The sequence below is a fragment of the Rattus norvegicus genome, chromosome 2 (genome assembly GCF_021556685.1).
Source record: "Rattus norvegicus strain SHRSP/BbbUtx chromosome 2, alternate assembly SHRSP_T2T, whole genome shotgun sequence".
Taxonomy (NCBI): domain Eukaryota; kingdom Metazoa; phylum Chordata; class Mammalia; order Rodentia; family Muridae; genus Rattus; species Rattus norvegicus.
In genome coordinates, this window is record NC_141535.1 from 173,809,889 (window position 1) to 173,827,708 (window position 17,820).

The 17,820-nt window shown below is 39.8% G+C and overlaps 1 protein-coding gene across 8 annotated transcripts in view; it reads left to right on the forward strand.

The window, feature by feature from the left end:
• Lrba (LPS responsive beige-like anchor protein) overlaps positions 1-17,820 on the forward strand; it is a 580,781-nt gene that overhangs the window by 450,191 nt on the left and 112,770 nt on the right.

Sequence of the window (17,820 nt, forward strand, 5' to 3'; positions counted from 1 at the left end):
CAGCGGCCATGTTAACCTGTAGCCTCTATGTCCAGTACTGAGTAATGCCTGGTACTTACATCAGAATGGGCCACTGTCTGCGGGTTGCTGAGACCTTGTTGTCATGAGTTTGCTTTCTGTACCTCCTGGTCTTCGGGCTGACTGTGCCTTCTACTGAGCTTTGTGAGCAGCAGACGGACATAAATCATCTCAGCGCGGTTTTTATTTAGTCAGTTCTGTCACTAAAGTCTTGGCATAGCTTGATGTACTGACATCAGGAAGATGAAGTGAAACAACATTGTAGTGACGTGGGGTTCATGGAGAGAACGTTAAGTTCTCTGCAGGGTAGAAGCAGAAAAGGAAGAGGAGGTTGAAGGTTGAAGGAAGGAAGAAGAGCAGCCTAGTGTTTTGTTTAGGTCTTAATCGTCCCATGAATTATCACAGAGTGTGCTGTCAGGCCTGACTAGTAGTCATCCCTCCTGCCCAGGCTTGGTGATAATGGCTAGAGGTGCGGAGTGAAACTACCTGGCTTACAAAGTGAGATTGGAAGAAGAATTCAGAGGAAGGCTTTCTCCCACCTTGCTTCCACTGATGTTCTGTGAAGTCAGGAAGAAGCATGTAATCCGCCCAGACACCACTACACCCACTCCTGGCACCGTGCCCTGGCACCTGCTGCAGTCTGCCTGGAGTCCAATCTTTGCTGTGGTTCGGCTCTTCTCTAGATGCTTTCGTGCAGCTCTGCACAGGGCTGTCCAATAGATGACTGCTTACTGTGGTGTTCATGCCTGAATGGTCTACGTAACTGGTGTATATCCTACACACTTCTTCCAGTGAAGAATTTTGTGTATGCTGGCAAATTTCCTTGAGTGTAGTAACCAGAGAGTAACCTTTTCAAGACAAAAAACAAAAAACAAAGAGGATTGCCACATACTTGGCTTTTCCAATATGACTTCATTTTTAATAGTCTAGCTGATTTCTCTCACTCTATTTTAGATTTATCATTAGAATATGACTATTCTTCAGGTTACATAACAAAAAAAGTATAATACTACAAAACAACTAGTTGTGTTGTTATCATATATATACGTATGATACACCATTTTTCTCTCATTAACAGTTACTCCAAATTGAGTGCTAAGACAGCTTCTATCTAAGCTATATACTCTCATTTAAATCGCATGCAGCGGGAAAGGTGCCAGGATTATATAAAGACTCGAGGGAGGCACATGACACATGGCTCATCATGTTGGGCAACAGAACACTGTCTCTAATCCTTGCATTTGGGCACTGATTGGCTCCGCAGTTTCAGAAGATTTAGTTCAAAAGTGACTGAGTTATCTCCTTGGGAGTTATCTACTTAAGCAAATGATAACAGCAGCCTGTGGTGGAGCCTACTTTTCTTGTGATGCTGAGGGAGTAGAGATAGGAAGATCCCAGGGACAGAATACCTTTAGACATGATCCTGATGACCTTCTTCATCCATTGTGGCCTCAGCCCTAAAACTTCCAACATTCCAAAACTAATGTCATGAGCTGGGACCAATAGCTCCACACAGGAGCCTTTGGGAGATTTCATATTTAAACATTCATTTGAGTCTACTATTATTAACATTTTAACCTCCTCCTTAATATGTTTTCTCCTTTCCCCTTCCTCTCCTTCATAAATATGTGTATACATACATAATACAGTCTATGAGCACATATGCAATGCATTTATTTTACTAAACTCCTTCACTTGTAAGTATGTGCTTCGTGGCCATACCCCTAAGTATTTACTCCTACATTCTCCTAGAAACAGTGATACTCCCTTATGTAACTACAGTTATCTATTTCTTAAGTCTGTTGATAGAATGCTTTTCTCTAATATGCTCCCCATATATCAGTTTTGTGAGCTGAGCTAATAATACTTTTATAGAATTCTTGCCCCCAATGCAGGATGCAGTGCAACTTGTTACTGCTAGATAATTAATATACAGATTCTTAGAAGCTACTTTACCTATAGCCATTAGTGTCAACTTCCTTCAGTTTCCATAACAGAGTAATACAAATTAGGAAGGTAAAATAGCAAAACTATGTAGCCTCATGGTTCAGAGCATCTGCAGGAATTTGCTTCCTGTGAAAGCTAAAGGGCAGTGTTAACTCCAGTCTTCCCATTCCTTCCTCTCTGTGTATCTCTCTCTCCCTGTTCTCATTTTGTAAGGACAGCAGTAATGTTGGATTAGGGCCTCATTTTAATGTGATTACTTGTATAAATAATCTACTTCAGGTAAGATCACATTCTGAGTTATTAGAGGTTAAAATACCAACATATGGAGTCATGTTGAAGTAGGTATAACTCAGCCTGCAGGAACCACTTAATTGCCTGTCTTCTCACAAACATATTTGGAATAACCTTATACATTATCTCCTTAATTTAGTATTCATTAAGCTATACTACAATTATTTAAATTCTCCTGTATACCAAAAATGACACATAATAGATTCTGTTTTGATCACTTTTAAAAATAAAATGACATAATTTATGGTCCCCATTCCTGTGAGAAATGTAATCTGCACCACAGCAGCAGATGACTTGTTTATGTCTCTGTCAGGATCATTCTACGAATGGCCAACTTAGCACCATAGGGCAGTGTAAGTTATAACAAGATACTCATAAAGTAGATACTCCCTAAATTGGAGAGTCTTACGAATACTGTTTGAAAAATTTAGTGTTTATATAACAGGAAAATTTATTCTTCAGTGTGTCTCTGTGAGTGACCCACCTGAGCATGAATCTATTGGTATGAAATGTCATAGCCAATTTAGAACCATAGAGTCAGTGACACAAGATAGTTCATAAAGGATAGGCATGGCATTTCAATAAAACATATGCAATTTCTAATATTGATTTTTGCATAAAACATGAACAACAATTATTAGACCCACTATAAAGAATAAGTTGCCAGGTATGGTGATGCACACCTTTAATCCCAGTACTCTGGAGGCAGAGGCAGGTGAATCTCTGTTAGTTTGAGGGCAGCCTGGTCCTCAAATCAAGTACCAGGACAGCTAAGACTACACAGAGAAACCCTGTCTCGACCCCCAAATATTATTATTGTTGTTGTTTCATTAAAGTTAAGAAGCTGGATTATTATAACAACAGAAGGTTCTAGCTTTTAGATCTTAAAATGTGTTCATATTTGTCAGAGTACCTTGTAATTTTCAAAATGGATACTGAAAAACTACCCTGAATTATTAGTGTGTGAGTCCCCCCATTATGACTAGCTTCCTTATATTACTTAGGAAATATACATTTAATTATTTAAAAGCACAAGGTAATTTTTCATATGAAGTATGTTTTATAACAATTGCATAAATATTTTCCAGTAATTATAAAGCTTTTAGCTGGGCCTGATAGCACAATACTGTAATCCCAGCTACACAAGAGGCTGAAGCAACAAGAGCACATGCTCAGGGCCTGACTAAACAACACAAAGAATTCAAGGCCAGACTAGGAGTGCAGGGTCGCACATTTGCATATGTAAGGTTCTGAATTCAGTCCTCTGTTTCATAAAGACAAAGCAAAAACCGCAGTTTCTTACAGCACAGTAGAGACACTGAGCAAAAGTAAGGTCTCCCATTTATATGGGAGCCTCTCCCTCTTCTTTTTCATGGGACCCACCAAGGTACCTCTGCTAGCCTGCTTGCTTACTCTCCTGGGCTCAGCTGCCTTTCCTGTGAACATGTTTCACTTCTTCCCCCTCAGTCACACTCACTACACAGTGATTTAGTTGTTCTTCTTTCTAAGTGAAATCTCCCATGTTGCAGTTGGCCTGTGTTCTGTAAGACTAATCGTACCATGTTTCTGTCCTGTCGATCGAATGCCTATGAAGAAAACCTCTGCAAGCATCTTGTCTTCTCTGTTTTCTTTTGTCAACTTTTTTGATCTCTGCACTAGAGAAGATAATGCAGTACATTTAGTGTATTCTTCATTGTGTGTTTTCCATAAGTATTTGTTCTTTATTTTAATAAACCTTTGCTCAATTCAAGCTTCAGTTTTTAAGAAGAAAGTAACTGTGTCTCATTGAGCATTTAACTGGTATATATTCTGGATTAGTTTCTTAATCCTTATAACAGTCCTGTGAGATAAGTGCTATTTCTCCGTTCTATATTAGACAGCTGAGCCACAGAGAGTATATGACTTGCCAAAGGCATGACTATTGATCATTAGTATACTGAGCTGAGACCAGTGCATGTTTCACCCCACTGTGCTGCCTATGGGGAAGTTGTATTGCCACATGTGCTATAATAGTTTGTGGTTATATAGACAGTTCTTTGAAAATGCACTTTATATCAGATTTATTGAATGAAAATATGAATTTAATGAGAAAAATACTTTCACCTACTGGATTTCATCAGGAAAAAACATAATTTATTTATTTAGTAATTAAATAAAAGGATCAGATTATAAAAATTGGAGATGTGAGTTAATGTATTTGTATATGCATAAGAAACATTCTTATTAAGCAGATCAGTAGCAACATTTTAATAGTTAAAGTTTAGATGATTTCTTTATTTTACTCTTTGCTGCTCAGATTACTTTAGTAGGTATTATTTTTTTCATAATGTAAATAAAGAGCAAAGTTATATTTGGAGAATGGCAATGTGACATGTTATGTGTTAGAGGAAATGCTTAGTATTAGTACTAATCAGAAAGAAATACAGGGCGTGGGGGGTAGATTACGCTTTCGAATTGACTCACATGATTATCAAAATCACAAATTGTCTTTAGTATAAAGACCCAAGAGACCCTGTGGTGTAATTTAGTACATATATCAAGAGTTCGACCAAGGAAGCCAGTGTTAAAACTCTAAGCATGCTGTATTAATTACTTTTTGTGCTATAATAAAATACTATAAATTACTAACAGCAACTTTAAGAGTTTTGTTGGGCTTGTAGTTGACTACATGTCCATATTGATAGGAAAAGCGTGGTGACAGTAGCAAGGAGATGAGAGATCACATGTCAACCACACACAGGAAGCACAACAAGCAGGAAGGGGATGGGGCTGTAAAGCTTCAAAGCCCACCCCCAGTGACAGACTTCCTCCAGTAAGAGCCCACCCCCAGTGACACACTTCCTCCAGTAAGAGCCCACCCCCAGTGACACACTTCCTCCAGTAAGAGCCCACCCCCAGTGACACACTTCCTCCAGTAAGAGCCCACCCCCAGTGACACACTTCCTCCAGTAAGAGCCCACTCCCAGTGACACACTTCCTCCAGTAAGAGCCCACTCCCAGTGACACACTTCCTCCAGTAAGATTCTACTGACTAAGCATTCCATGACCTCCAAAACAGCACCACCATATCAGGACCAAGAGCTCAATTACTTGAGCGTATGGGGGGTGGGGGGCAGTGCATTCTTGTTTAAACCACTCCTGGGAAGCCATTGATATAATTCTTAACAGTGATAGAACTTTGAGAACCAGGCGACCACTGGTATAAATCACAGAGTCTATATTACTCTTGAAAGATGTTGCTCAAGATAAAGACCCAAGAGCCATGAGCAGTACTGTGCAAAGTCAAGAGAATACACATGTCTCAGCTCAAGGTATGGAGAGAGTCTCTCCTATCTTCCTCTGCTATGGCTCTCAGTGGCTTGGATGATGCTTGCTCACATTAGTGAGAAAATCTTAAAGGCTTAGCTTTCCGACTCAAATGCTAACCTCTTCTAAAACCTCTTCAGAGAGTACTCAAAATAGCAACTGTTAGCTACCTGGGCCTCTCTTAGCCTAATCAAGATGACACATAAAAATAATATGGTAGCTTGTAGGAAAAAAGATATTGACTAGAATTTTTTTCCAAATAAAGATTAATTAAAAAGCATACCATACATCTTCCCTATGTGCTGATATTTGATAGTTGTCATGTGAAACAGCTATGTATCAGCCATGTTTGATGGTACACAGCTATAATCCCAGAGCGAGATAGGGGATTGGAAGTCTAAGGTAAGTCTGGTCTACATGGTGAGTTTCAAAGTGGTCTCAAAGAATAAAATCAAGCAACTACAACAAAGAAATAACCATATGCCATAGTTAGAACAACATGGTTTTCATAGTTAGAACAACATGGGTTTTCATCCCATGCGTGCATTAAACAATCATAAAAGTATGCAGTAGAATTATGGTTCTTGGTCTTGGTCTCAAATAGGGTTACTCTTTTGGGTGGGTGGGTGCTGGGAAGAAGCATGGGCCCTTATACAGGATAAGCAGTACTGTGCTATTAAGCCACAGCTGCAGGAGGTTTCCTAGTGGCAGAACCTACTCCTTACGACTCTCATCACAATACCTCTCCTACACATAGAAATTAAGCCTGCAGTATAATGTCACAGACATTTTTCAATTTAACATTGTTTTTAAACATTCTTTTATGCTGAATGAATGGAATCTGCCTTATTTCAGATTCTACCCGTTTATCCTCAACAACTCTGTGGCCCAAGCAGAAAAGGCTTCAATTCCATGACATGTACATACAGAAACTGTGACTGTTATCTTTTAATTCCATGCAATTGCAGCTATTTTTTATTCTGCCATTTATTCTCATTACTGATCCCCACTGACAGTGCCCTAAACTTCATATTACACACAACTCTAATCCAACTGAAATTAAGCAACATATTTAATGATTTTGATCATGTGGTTTGCATTCTCATATCAGTTGTCTTAGTAATTTCATAAAAGTTTGTGATCTATATATGATGTGTTAAACTGCCTTACATATCTTCAGTTGAAATGTGTGAAGATTGGTCAGGTTAATTAGTTGGATCTTGACCATGATTAAGTTATTTAAACCCGTGTCAGTAAGTATAAAGTGGCCATTGGAAATCAGCAGGATGTTTTAAGTAATATGATAGATTTAGGATAGATACAGCACTGAATGATCACCTGGCCATTATGGCCAGGGAATTGTTATGTAAAAGAAGATTAAAGATTCTCTACTGTGGCACCATAAAATAATGATTGGTAATACTTTTTCCATGTGAAATGTATTCAGGAGGGAAAATTAATAGGTGATCCTATGGCTGAGCATCTCACAAAGTCATCTGAAGTTATTTATTACTCTGGTAAAAACATGTTCAGCCCACTCTTCAGGTAAAAATGTCTGAAGTTCATGAATTAAATGCTCATAATCTGGGACGGGTTGTAGAACCTGCATTTTAACTCCAAAGAAATTAGTAGTTATAGAAAAAATTAGATGAGGAGTTATAGATGAGGGAGAGAGACTATTACCATGTATGACTTCTAAATAAAGAAGAGCAATAACATTTTTCAGCACATCTTTTATTCGAAAGTCCTAGTGTTTGATTCAGCAAATATTGAATGTCACATATTGTTTGTGTGTCCTGTACTCAGTCCTCAGACTATACAAGGAAGACGGACAGAATCACTGCCACACAGGAGCTAACAGTCTGTTAATAGGAACAACCAGCACAAGCGTAGATGAAGCTTCGGCTGTGAGGAATGAAGTTGAGAGGCATTGGAGGATGAGGTTGTTAGCGTTTGGAATCGTTTATCTTTCCCCAAATGTAGTATCTTGTGTACCCTAATTCTCAGTGTGATGATACTTGGAGGCAGAGTTTTATGGAGATAATTGATTTCAGAGAAAAGTATAAGGAAAAGTCCTCGTGGTAATTAAAATTACTACCTTTATAGGAAAGGAGCTACAGGTCTGGAGATGACTCATGCTGAGGACCCAGACTTGATTCCCAGCACCCACATGCTTCACAACCTACCTGTAACAGTCTCCAGAGGATCCCACACCTCCTTCTGTCTTCTGTGAGCACCTGCATGTACATGATCAGGTCCACACATACGTACACAGAATAAAAGAATAAATCTTAAAAAGAGGTGGGGAGAACCAAAGAGTGTATGCTCTTAGCCTATCTCTCCCGTTCTCTCCTTTTCTCCCACCATCATTGTGAAGAATGAGGAAGAAAGTAGCTGTACCCAAATCAGGAAGAAGGCCCTCATTCTCATCAAAAAAGAAACATTCTGGTATTCACTCATTTATTCCACATGGATGTTTCATGTATGTCTGTGTATCATGGTTGTGCCTGATGCCTGTGAAGGCCAGATGAGAGTGTTGGATCTCTCTGGACCTGGAGTTTATATACAATTACGGGCCATCATGTGGGTGTTGGGGATCAAATCCAGGCCCTCTGGAAAAGTGGCCAGTATTCTTAACCACTGAGCATCCCTCTAGCCTTCTTTTGTTTGTCTGTCTGTCTGTTTCTTTTCTTTTTTTTTTTTTTTGAAAGGTCTCACTGTGTAGCCCTTTCTGACCTGGGACTCAGTTTGTAGAGCAGGCTGGCCTTGAACTCATCATCAAAGATCTACTTGCTTCTGCCTTCCAAGTGCTGGGATTAAAGGCATGTGCACTACCTCCAGCTCCTGTGCTGGTGCTTAGTGTCAGCATCCATTAGGAGGCCACTGACCTTATATGCTTTATTATAGTGACCCAAGCCAAAATCATCCTTACATGAATATTTTAGATGAGAGAGGGAAAGTGTGCAAAGGCATTTATTGTGTAAAGTGTGAAGGTAATTCAATATGATTAGAAAAGATACTTTAAATGCAGCTTGCGAAAACACTGAACTCTGCGAGAGAAGACATCTGAGCAGTATTTGGTTTTGGTTTTGTTCTTTGTCTTTTTTTTTTTTTAAATATTTATTTTATTTATTATATATGAGTACACTGTAGCTGTCTTCAGATACACCAGATCTCTTTACAGATGGTTGTGAGCCACCATGTGGTTGCTGGGAATTGAACTCATGACCTCTGGAAGAGCAGTTGGGTGCTCTTAACCACTGAGCCATCTCTCCAGCCCTGCTCTTTGTCTTTTGAAGACTATCACTGTGCATGTTAGCACATACCTATGATCACAGCTCCTTGAAAGGCTGAGGCAGGAAGTCTGTTCATTTGAAGCCAGCAAGGACACACGGAAAGATCCTCTCTCAGCACCCATGTCCTTCAGATGACTAAAATGAGAGCACCTGAGGTGGTCCGAATGGGAAATCTTGCCTTTAGGCTCACTCATTTGGACACCTGGTCCCATTCAATGACACTCTTTAGAAAAGTCATAAGGAGATACAGCCTAGCTGGAGGGTATATGTCACAGGCTTGGAGAGTTCAAAGCCATGTGTGTGCCTTTTACTGTGTGATCTCTGCTTCATGCTGCAGTAAGGAGTTAATCTCTCAGCTTCCTGCTTCTGTTTCTATGCCTTCCTATCATGATCCCTTTGGAACCATAAGCCAAAAAACCCTCATCCATAAATTGCTTTTGGTCATGATCCTTTATCACAGCTACAGAAGAGTAACTAATACGGTAGTAGTCACCAGATTCTTATTTAAGAATTGTTACTTACCCTGGGGAGAAAAGAAACTTGGGATAAGAAAGCATCCATTGAAATAATTAATTCTGAGAGCCTGAACTAGAGAAGTGACAAGAGAGGCTAAAAACAAAATTTTAAAGGAAAAAGCACCTAGTACATTACCATACACATGACATTGTATTGTAAAGTAATATTTACTGCCGGTGTTACGGTGCATGCCTTTAATCCCAGCACTTAGGAAGCTGTGAGTTTGAGGTCAGCCTGGTCTACAGAGCAAGCCCAGGATAACCAGGGCTCCATAACACAGAGAAACCCTGTCTCAAAAGAACAAAAAACGAATAAACAAAACCCCAAAACAAAGCAAATAGTATTTACTTTTTTAAGTCATAGAGACCTCTCTATGCCTCTGCCACTTAACTCATCACTCTCAGAGACTCAGTGAATACAGAATACATGTTGTTTGTGTTCATTTGGGTCACTGTTACTGAGGTGAAACTCCATGACCAAAAGCAAGTGGAGAAGAAAACGTAACTCACAGTTCTACACAACAGTTTGTCGGAAAACAGGTGAGGGCAGGATCCTGGAGGCAGGAGCTGATGCAGGGTCATGGATGGGTGCTGCTTACTGGCTTGTTTCCCATGGCTTACTCAGATGCTTTCGTATAGAACCCAAGACTACCAGCCCAGGGATGGTCCCACCCACAATGGGCTGGACCCCATCAATCACTAAATAAGAAAGTACCTTACAGTAGAATCTTACAGAGGCATTTTTTCCACTGAGGCTCCATTCTTTTAGATAACTCTAAACTTGGGTTAGTTTGACCTAAATGATCCAGGACAGCAGTTTACTTAGCCTGTACCACAGTACATGACTTGTCTGTTCCATGGTAGAAATTCAGAAACTTGTCATTAAATCATATATGCTCTCCAGTCATCATTCTGTCTCACCCTGAAAACTGTATTTCATATCTGAATGTAAGTAACCTCTTGGTTCTCTATCTGATCTTCCTGCCTTTTTTACACTATTCACACAGTATGTTGCTGCTGTAACCATAACTTTTTACTGCCCATCTTAAGAGTTATAGTTTTCGGGCTGGAGAGATGGCTCAGCGGTTAAGAGCACCCGACTGCTCTTCCAGAGGTCATGAGCTCAATTCCCAGCAACCACATGGTGGCTCACAACCATCTGTAAAGAGATCCGATTCTCTCTTCTGGTGTATCTGAAGACAGCTACAGTGTACTTATATATAATAAATGAATAAATCTTTAAAAAAAAAGAGTTATAGTTTTCACGTAAACTAAAATGTAGTGATTAAGTGGTGATGGAAGGTTTCCTTTTGACTGTTAGACAGGATCTAAGGCTGATCTGTCTGAGGAGTTGCTGAAGGATCCAGTCCTTCCTTCTTGTCCTCTCTTCACCTAGAGCACATCATCTCTGTTGGCATCCTTATTTCTAGACCTCAGTTACATGATGTCTCCTACCGATGTGGGAGTTCAGAAGTGTGATATCAAATAGAGTTGGTTTCCTATCACTGAAAGGGAGGAGGAGTGTGTTGTTCAAAAGAAGGAAGAATGGAAGAGAATCATAGATGCTGTAGTTGACTTTGATACTTTGAACATGCCACAGAGAATTTTCTGGGCTTGACTTGAAAGTCTTGGTAGAACAGATTACTCAGCCAGGTCACCTTGTTTTCTCAGACAGTCTTTGTCATTTTCTGCTTTCTCCCCCTAATGTCTCCACAGGAAGATAAAGTATGACTGGGTGATCGCCACCCAGCAGAAGGATCCATGAGAACTTGTATAGGGTGAATCCTTAGTGAGACAGCTCTGGACTTTGGACACCTGTGAGAGAGTAGCAAAGATTGGCCTGCAAGAAAGATGTGGGATAGGCAGTGGTAGAAAATGAAAAGAAGAAAATAAGGGAGATATTCCTGGGAGAAAGCATCTCATTCACCGTTCTCAGCAAATGCCCAAAATGTAAGTCAGTCTACAGAAAGGACATCTGTGTTGGAATTTACCAAGAAAATGGATGACACAAGGACATATTGCTCATCAAAAGAATTGGTCAGCTTTATCCTAAGGTCTATGACTCCTTAACATGAGAGCTGGGGAAGTATCTCAAGGTCTGTGAAAGCCATCTTCTCTGTTTAATGTGTATGATATTCAGACAAGAGCCTTCAGGAGTGCCTTAAATGATGTGCCACAGTAGAAGGTAGAGTGGTCGGCCGGGATGCTTTGTTATGGAACAGAACCCCTTTCCAAGGTTTGTGAGGGGTACAGCCTCTTCTCTGAACTAATGTTGATGCTAGTCACAAATAAGCCATTCATTCTCATGCACCATAAAAGATAAAATGATAAAAGCAGTCAGACCTTAATACTCAAGGCAGACTGTCCTATTTAGTCACTGCCAATGTCACAGCACTGTTACACATTGGTGCTGCAGCCATTCACACTGAGGAGCTGGACTGAAGTTGCTGGCACGACCATGGCATGTCCCTTTCTCTTGAAACAGGTTGTAAAGAAGTAAAACTGAGCATTAACTCGATCTTCTATAGAAATCCAGACTGTGAAATTTTCCCACTCCAGATACACTGCATTTATAAAAGCTGTGCTCAGGGGATTATTAGGAGTCTTTCATAGAAGTTTAAGATACTACTTTTTTACATAGAACAGTTCTTCCTGGACCCTGAATGGTCAAAAGTACTTACATTCCTTTTATATCCAGAAAATATATAGTGTTACATAGCTTTCTAGGCTCCCAGGAAAAAATTTTACATACATTTTCTAGGATGGTACCACTGTCCACTATAGCTGCTGATCTCGTGTGGCTATGAAGCATGTGAAATGTGGCTGGAAGTACGGAGAACCTGAGTTTTATCTGAAATCGAAATAGCTGCATTTGACTAGACCACCATATTGTCAGCACAGCTCTTGAGATGCAATGGTTGCTGATAGTCTCCAACCTCTGGGAATTTAGACTTCTACTGTAATATCCTTGGATTCATTTAAGCACTTTATTCTACATAGCCGTACTTTAACTTCCCATACTCTTTACAGATTGTATCTCTGCTTGTTTTCTATTTCTCCTTAGAATGCAGACATCTATCTTCTATATGCTTCACCGTTGTTTATTTGAGTTCACAGAATCACAACTTGGGAGGTTTGTCTTAGGATCAATCATTTGACTCATATCTGACTTAAATAGGTTTTAGATGAAACTGTCCTTTAAAGTTGCTGAGATGAGTTGACATTGTTGGGGGCTATGGAGTGAAATTAATGGGGACATATATTTATGGAGGATAAGGCTAAAATGCTATACATCGGATTTTGTTCCAGTGTTCGCCTATGAGCCATGGGATTGTATTGAAGACAAGTTCTCTGTTGTGACTGAGGTTAAATGAGGTCTTAACTGTGGAGCCCTGATCCAAGAGAGCTGATGACATCATAAAAGAATAAAAATCACCCAAGATCTTTCTCCACATTGTAAGGCAGAACCGGAAGAGACCATCTGTGGCTAGGAAACCAAACCTACTAGAACCTGCTTTCTAGAACTCCAGCCTTCAGAGCTAAATGCTTTGGTTTAAGCCACCCAGTCCCTGGCGTTTCACAAGTCTAAGCAGTTTGAAAGCCCCCATTTGCTATTTTATTTCTGAACCATAACACAAACACATATTCATTCATTCATTCATTCTCTCTCTCTCTCTCTCTCTCTCTCTCTCTCTCTCTCTCTCTCTCTCTCTCTCTCTCCCCCACCTTCCCTAGTAATTTAATTATAATAACTGTCAAGTCTAATTTTTCAAATATACCTTTGCATTACACAGCTGCTTTATTTCTTCTGTTTCTTATTCTGTTTTCCTTTCAAATGTCTTTTGCTCGAATCCACATTGTTTAACTATCTTAAATTTTACTTCAGTGAACTACTTCATTCCTAACCACACCTCTCCCATGTCCTAAATTCCCACATCATTTAGTCCAGGATGTTTCTTGCTTTTTAGTTTTTTTTTTTTAATTGCTTCTAAGGATAGATGTTATTTTCTTTGGGTTCTTAAGCTTGGAGATCTCTTCTTTTTTTTTTTTTTATTAACTTGAGTATTTCTTATATACATTTCGAGTGTTATTCCCTTTCCCGGTTTCCGGGCAAACATCCCCCTCCCCCCTCCCCTTCCTTATGGGTATTCCCCTCCCAACCCTCCCCCCATTGCCGCCCTCCCCCCAACAGTCTAGTTCACAGGGGGTTCAGTCTTAGCAGGACCCAGGGCTTCCCCTTCCACGGGTGCTCTTACTAAGATATTCATTGCTACCTATGAGGTCAGAGTCCAGGGTCAGTCCATGTATAGTCTTTAGGTAGTGGCTTAGTCCCTGGAAGCTCTGGTTGCTTGGCATTGTTGTACATATGGGGTCTCGAGCCCCTTCAAGCTCTTCCAGTTCTTTCTCTGATTCCTTCAACGGGGGTCCTATTCTCAGTTCAGTGGTTTGCTGCTGGCATTCGCCTCTGTATTTGCTGTATTCTGGCTGTGTCTCTCAGGAGCGATCTACATCCGGCTCCTGTCGGTCTGCACTTCTTTGCTTCATCCATCTTGTCTAATTGGGTGGCTGTATATGTATGGGCCACATGTGGGGCAGGCTCTGAATGGGTGTTACTTCACTCTCTGTTTTAATCTTTGCCTCTCTCTTCCCTGCCAAGAGTATTCTTGTTCCCCTTTTAAAGAAGGAGTGAAGCATTCACATTTTGATCATCCGTCTTGAGTTTCATTTGTTCTAGGCATCTAGGGTAATTCAAGCATTTGGGCTAATAGCCACTTATCAGTGAGTGCATACCATGTGTGTCTTTCTGTGATTGGGTTAGCTCACTCAGGATGATATTTTCCAGTTCCAACCATTTGCCTACGAATTTCATAAAGTCATTGTTTTTGATAGCTGAGTAATATTCCATTGTGTAGATGTACCACATTTTCTGTATCCAGTCCTCTGTTGAAGGGCATCTGGGTTCTTTCCAGCTTCTGGCTATTATACATAAGGCTGCGATGAACATAGTGGAGCACGTGTCTTTTTTATATGTTGGGGCATCTTTTGGGTATATGCCCAAGAGAGGTATAGCTGGATCCTCAGGCAGTTCAATGTCCAATTTTCTGAGGAACCTCCAGACTGATTTCCAGAATGGTTGTATCAGTCTGCAACCCCACCAACAATGGAGGAGTGTTCCTCTTTCTCCACATCCTCGCCAGCATTTGCTGTCTCACCTGAGTTTTTGATCTTAGCCATTCTCACTGGTGTGAGGTGAAATCTCAGGGTTGTTTTGATTTGCATTTCCCTTATGACTAAAGATGTTGAACATTTCTTTAGGTGTTTCTCAGCCATTCGGCATTCCTCAGCTGTGAATTCTTTGCTCTGAACCCCATTTTTTAATAGGGTTATTTGTCTCCCTGCGGTCTAACTTCTTGAGTTCTTTGTATATTTTGGATATAAGGCCTCTATCTGTTGTAGGATTGGTAAAGATATTTCCCAATCTGTTGGTTGCCGTTTTGTCCTAACCACAGTGTCCTTTGCCTTACAGAAGCTTTGCAGTTTTATGAGATCCCATTTGTCGATTCTTGATCTTAGAGCATAAGCCATTGGTGTTTTGTTCAGGAAATTTTTTCCAGTGCCCATGTGTTCCAGATGCTTCCCTAGTTTTTCTTCTATTAGTTTGAGTGTGTCTGGTTTGATATGGAGGTCCTTGATCCACTTGGACTTAAGCTTTGTACAGGGTGATAAGCATGGATCGATCTGCATTCTTCTACATGTTCACCTCCAGTTGAACCAGCACCATTTGCTGAAAATGTTATCTTTTTTCCATTGGATGGTTTTGGCTCCTTTGTCAAAAATCAAGTGACCGTAGGTGTGTGGGTTCATTTCTGGGTCTTCAATTCTATTCCATTGGTCTATCTGTCTGTCTCTGTATCAATACCATGCAGTTTTTATCACTATTGCTCTGTAATACTGCTTGAGTTCAGGGATAGTGATTCCCCCTGAAGTCCTTTTATTGTTGAGGATAGTTTTAGCTATCCTGGGTTTTTTGTTATTCCAGATGAATTTGCAAATTGTTCTGTCTAACTCTTTGAAGAATTGGAGTGGTATTTTGATGGGGATTGCATTGAATCTGTAGATCGCTTTTGGTAAAATGGCCATTTTTACTATATTGATCCTGCCAATCCATGAGCATGGGAGATCTTTCCGTCTCCTAAGGTCTTCTTCAATTTCTTTCTTCAGTGTCTTGAAGTTCTTATTGTACAGATCTTTTACTTGCTTGGTTAAAGTCACACCGAGGTACTTTATATTATTTGGGTCTATTATGAAGGGTGTCATTTCCCTAATTTCTTTCTCGGCTTGTTTCTCTTTTGTGTAGAGGGAGGCTACTGATTTATTTGAGTTAATTTTATACCCAGCCACTTTGCTGAAGTTGTTTATCAGCTTTAGTAGTTCTCTGGTGGAACTTTTGGGATCGATTAAATATACTATCATATCATCTGCAAATAGTGATATTTTGACTTCTTCTTTTCCGATCTGTATCCCCTTGACCTCCTTTTGTTGTCTGATTGCTCTGGCTAGAACTTGAAGAACTATATTGAATAAGTAGGGAGAGAGTGGGCAGCCTTGTCTAGTCCCTGATTTTAGTGGTATTGCTTCAAGTTTCTCTCCATTTAGTTTAATGTTAGCAACTGGTTTGCTGTATATGGCTTTTGCTATGTTTAGGTCTGGGCCTTGAATTCCTATTCTTTCCAGGAGTTTTATCATGAAGGGGTGTTGAATTTTGTCAAATGCTTTCTCAGCATCTAATGAAATGATCATGTGGTTTTGTTCTTTCAGTTTGTTTATATAATGGATCACGTTAATTGTTTTCCGTATATTAAACCATCCCTGCATGCCTGGGATGAAGCCTACTTGATCATGGTGGATGATTTTTTTGATGTGCTCTTGAATTCGGTTTGCCAGAATTTTATTGAGTATTTTTGCATCGATATTCATAAGGGAAATTGGTCTGAAGTTCTCTTTCTTTGTTGTGTCTTTGTGTGGTTTAGGTATAAGAGTAATTGTGGCTTCATAGAAGGAATTCGGGAGTGCTCCATCTGTTTCAATTTTGTGGAATAGTTTGGATAATATTGGTATGAGGTCTTCTATGAAAGTCTGATAGAATTCTGCACTAAACCCGTCTGGACCTGGGCTCTTTTTGGTTGGGAGACCTTTAATGACTGCTTCTATTTCCTTAGGAGTTATGGGGTTGTTTAACTGGTTTATCTGTTCCTGATTTAACTTCGGTACCTGGTATCTGTCTAGGAAATTGTCCATTTCCTGCAGATTTTCAAGTTTTGTTGAATATAGGCCTTTATAGTAAGATCTGATGATTTTTTGAATTTCTTCTGAATCTGTAGTTATGTCTCCCTTTTCATTTCTGATTTTGTTAATTTGGACACACTCTCTGTGTCCTCTCGTTAGTCTGGCTAAGGGTTTATCTATCTTGTTGATTTTCTCAAAGAACCAACTTTTGGTTCTGTTGATTCTTTCTATGGTCCTTTTTGTTTCTACTTGGTTGATTTCAGCTCTGAGTTTGATTATTTCCTGCCTTCTACTCCTCCTGGGTGTATTTGCTTCTTTTTGTTCTAGAGCTTTTAGGTGTGCTGTCAAGCTGCTGATATATGCTCTTTCCTGTTTCCTTCTGCAGGCACTCAGCGCTATGAATTTTCCTCTTTGCACAGCTTTCATTGTGTCCCTTAAGTTTGGGTATGTTGTACCTTCATTTTCATTAAATTCTAAAAAGTCTTTAATTTCTTTCTTTATTTCTTCCTTGACCAGGTTATCATTGAGTAGAGCATTGTTCGTATATGTGGGCATTCTTCCCTTATTGTTATTGAAGACCAGTTTTAGGCCGTGGTGGTCTGATAGCACGCATGGGATTATTTCTATCTTTCTGTACCTGTTGAGGCCCGTTTTTTGACCAATTATATGGTAAATTTTGGAGAAAGTACCATGAGGAGCTGAGAAGAAGGTATATCCTTTTGCTTTAGGATAGAATGTTCTATAAATATCTGTTAAGTCCATTTGGCTCATGACTTCTCTTAGTCTGTCTACGTCTCTGTTTAATTTCTGTTTCCATGATCTGTCCATTGATGAGAGTGGGGTGTTGAAATCTCCTACTATTATTGTGTGAGGTGCAATGTGTGTTTTGAGCTTTAGTAAGGTTTCTTTTACATATGTAGTTGCCCATGTATTTGGGGCATAGATATTTAGGATTGAGAGTTCATCTTGGTGGATTTTTCCTTTGATGAATATGAAGTGTCCTTCCTTATCTTTTTTGATGACTTTTAGTTGAAAATTGATTTTATCTGATATTAGAATGGCAACTCCAGCTTGCTTCTTCAGACCGTTTGCTTGGAAAGTTGTTATCCAGCCTTTCACTCTGAGGTAGTGTCTGTCTTTGTCTCTGAGGAGTGTTTCCT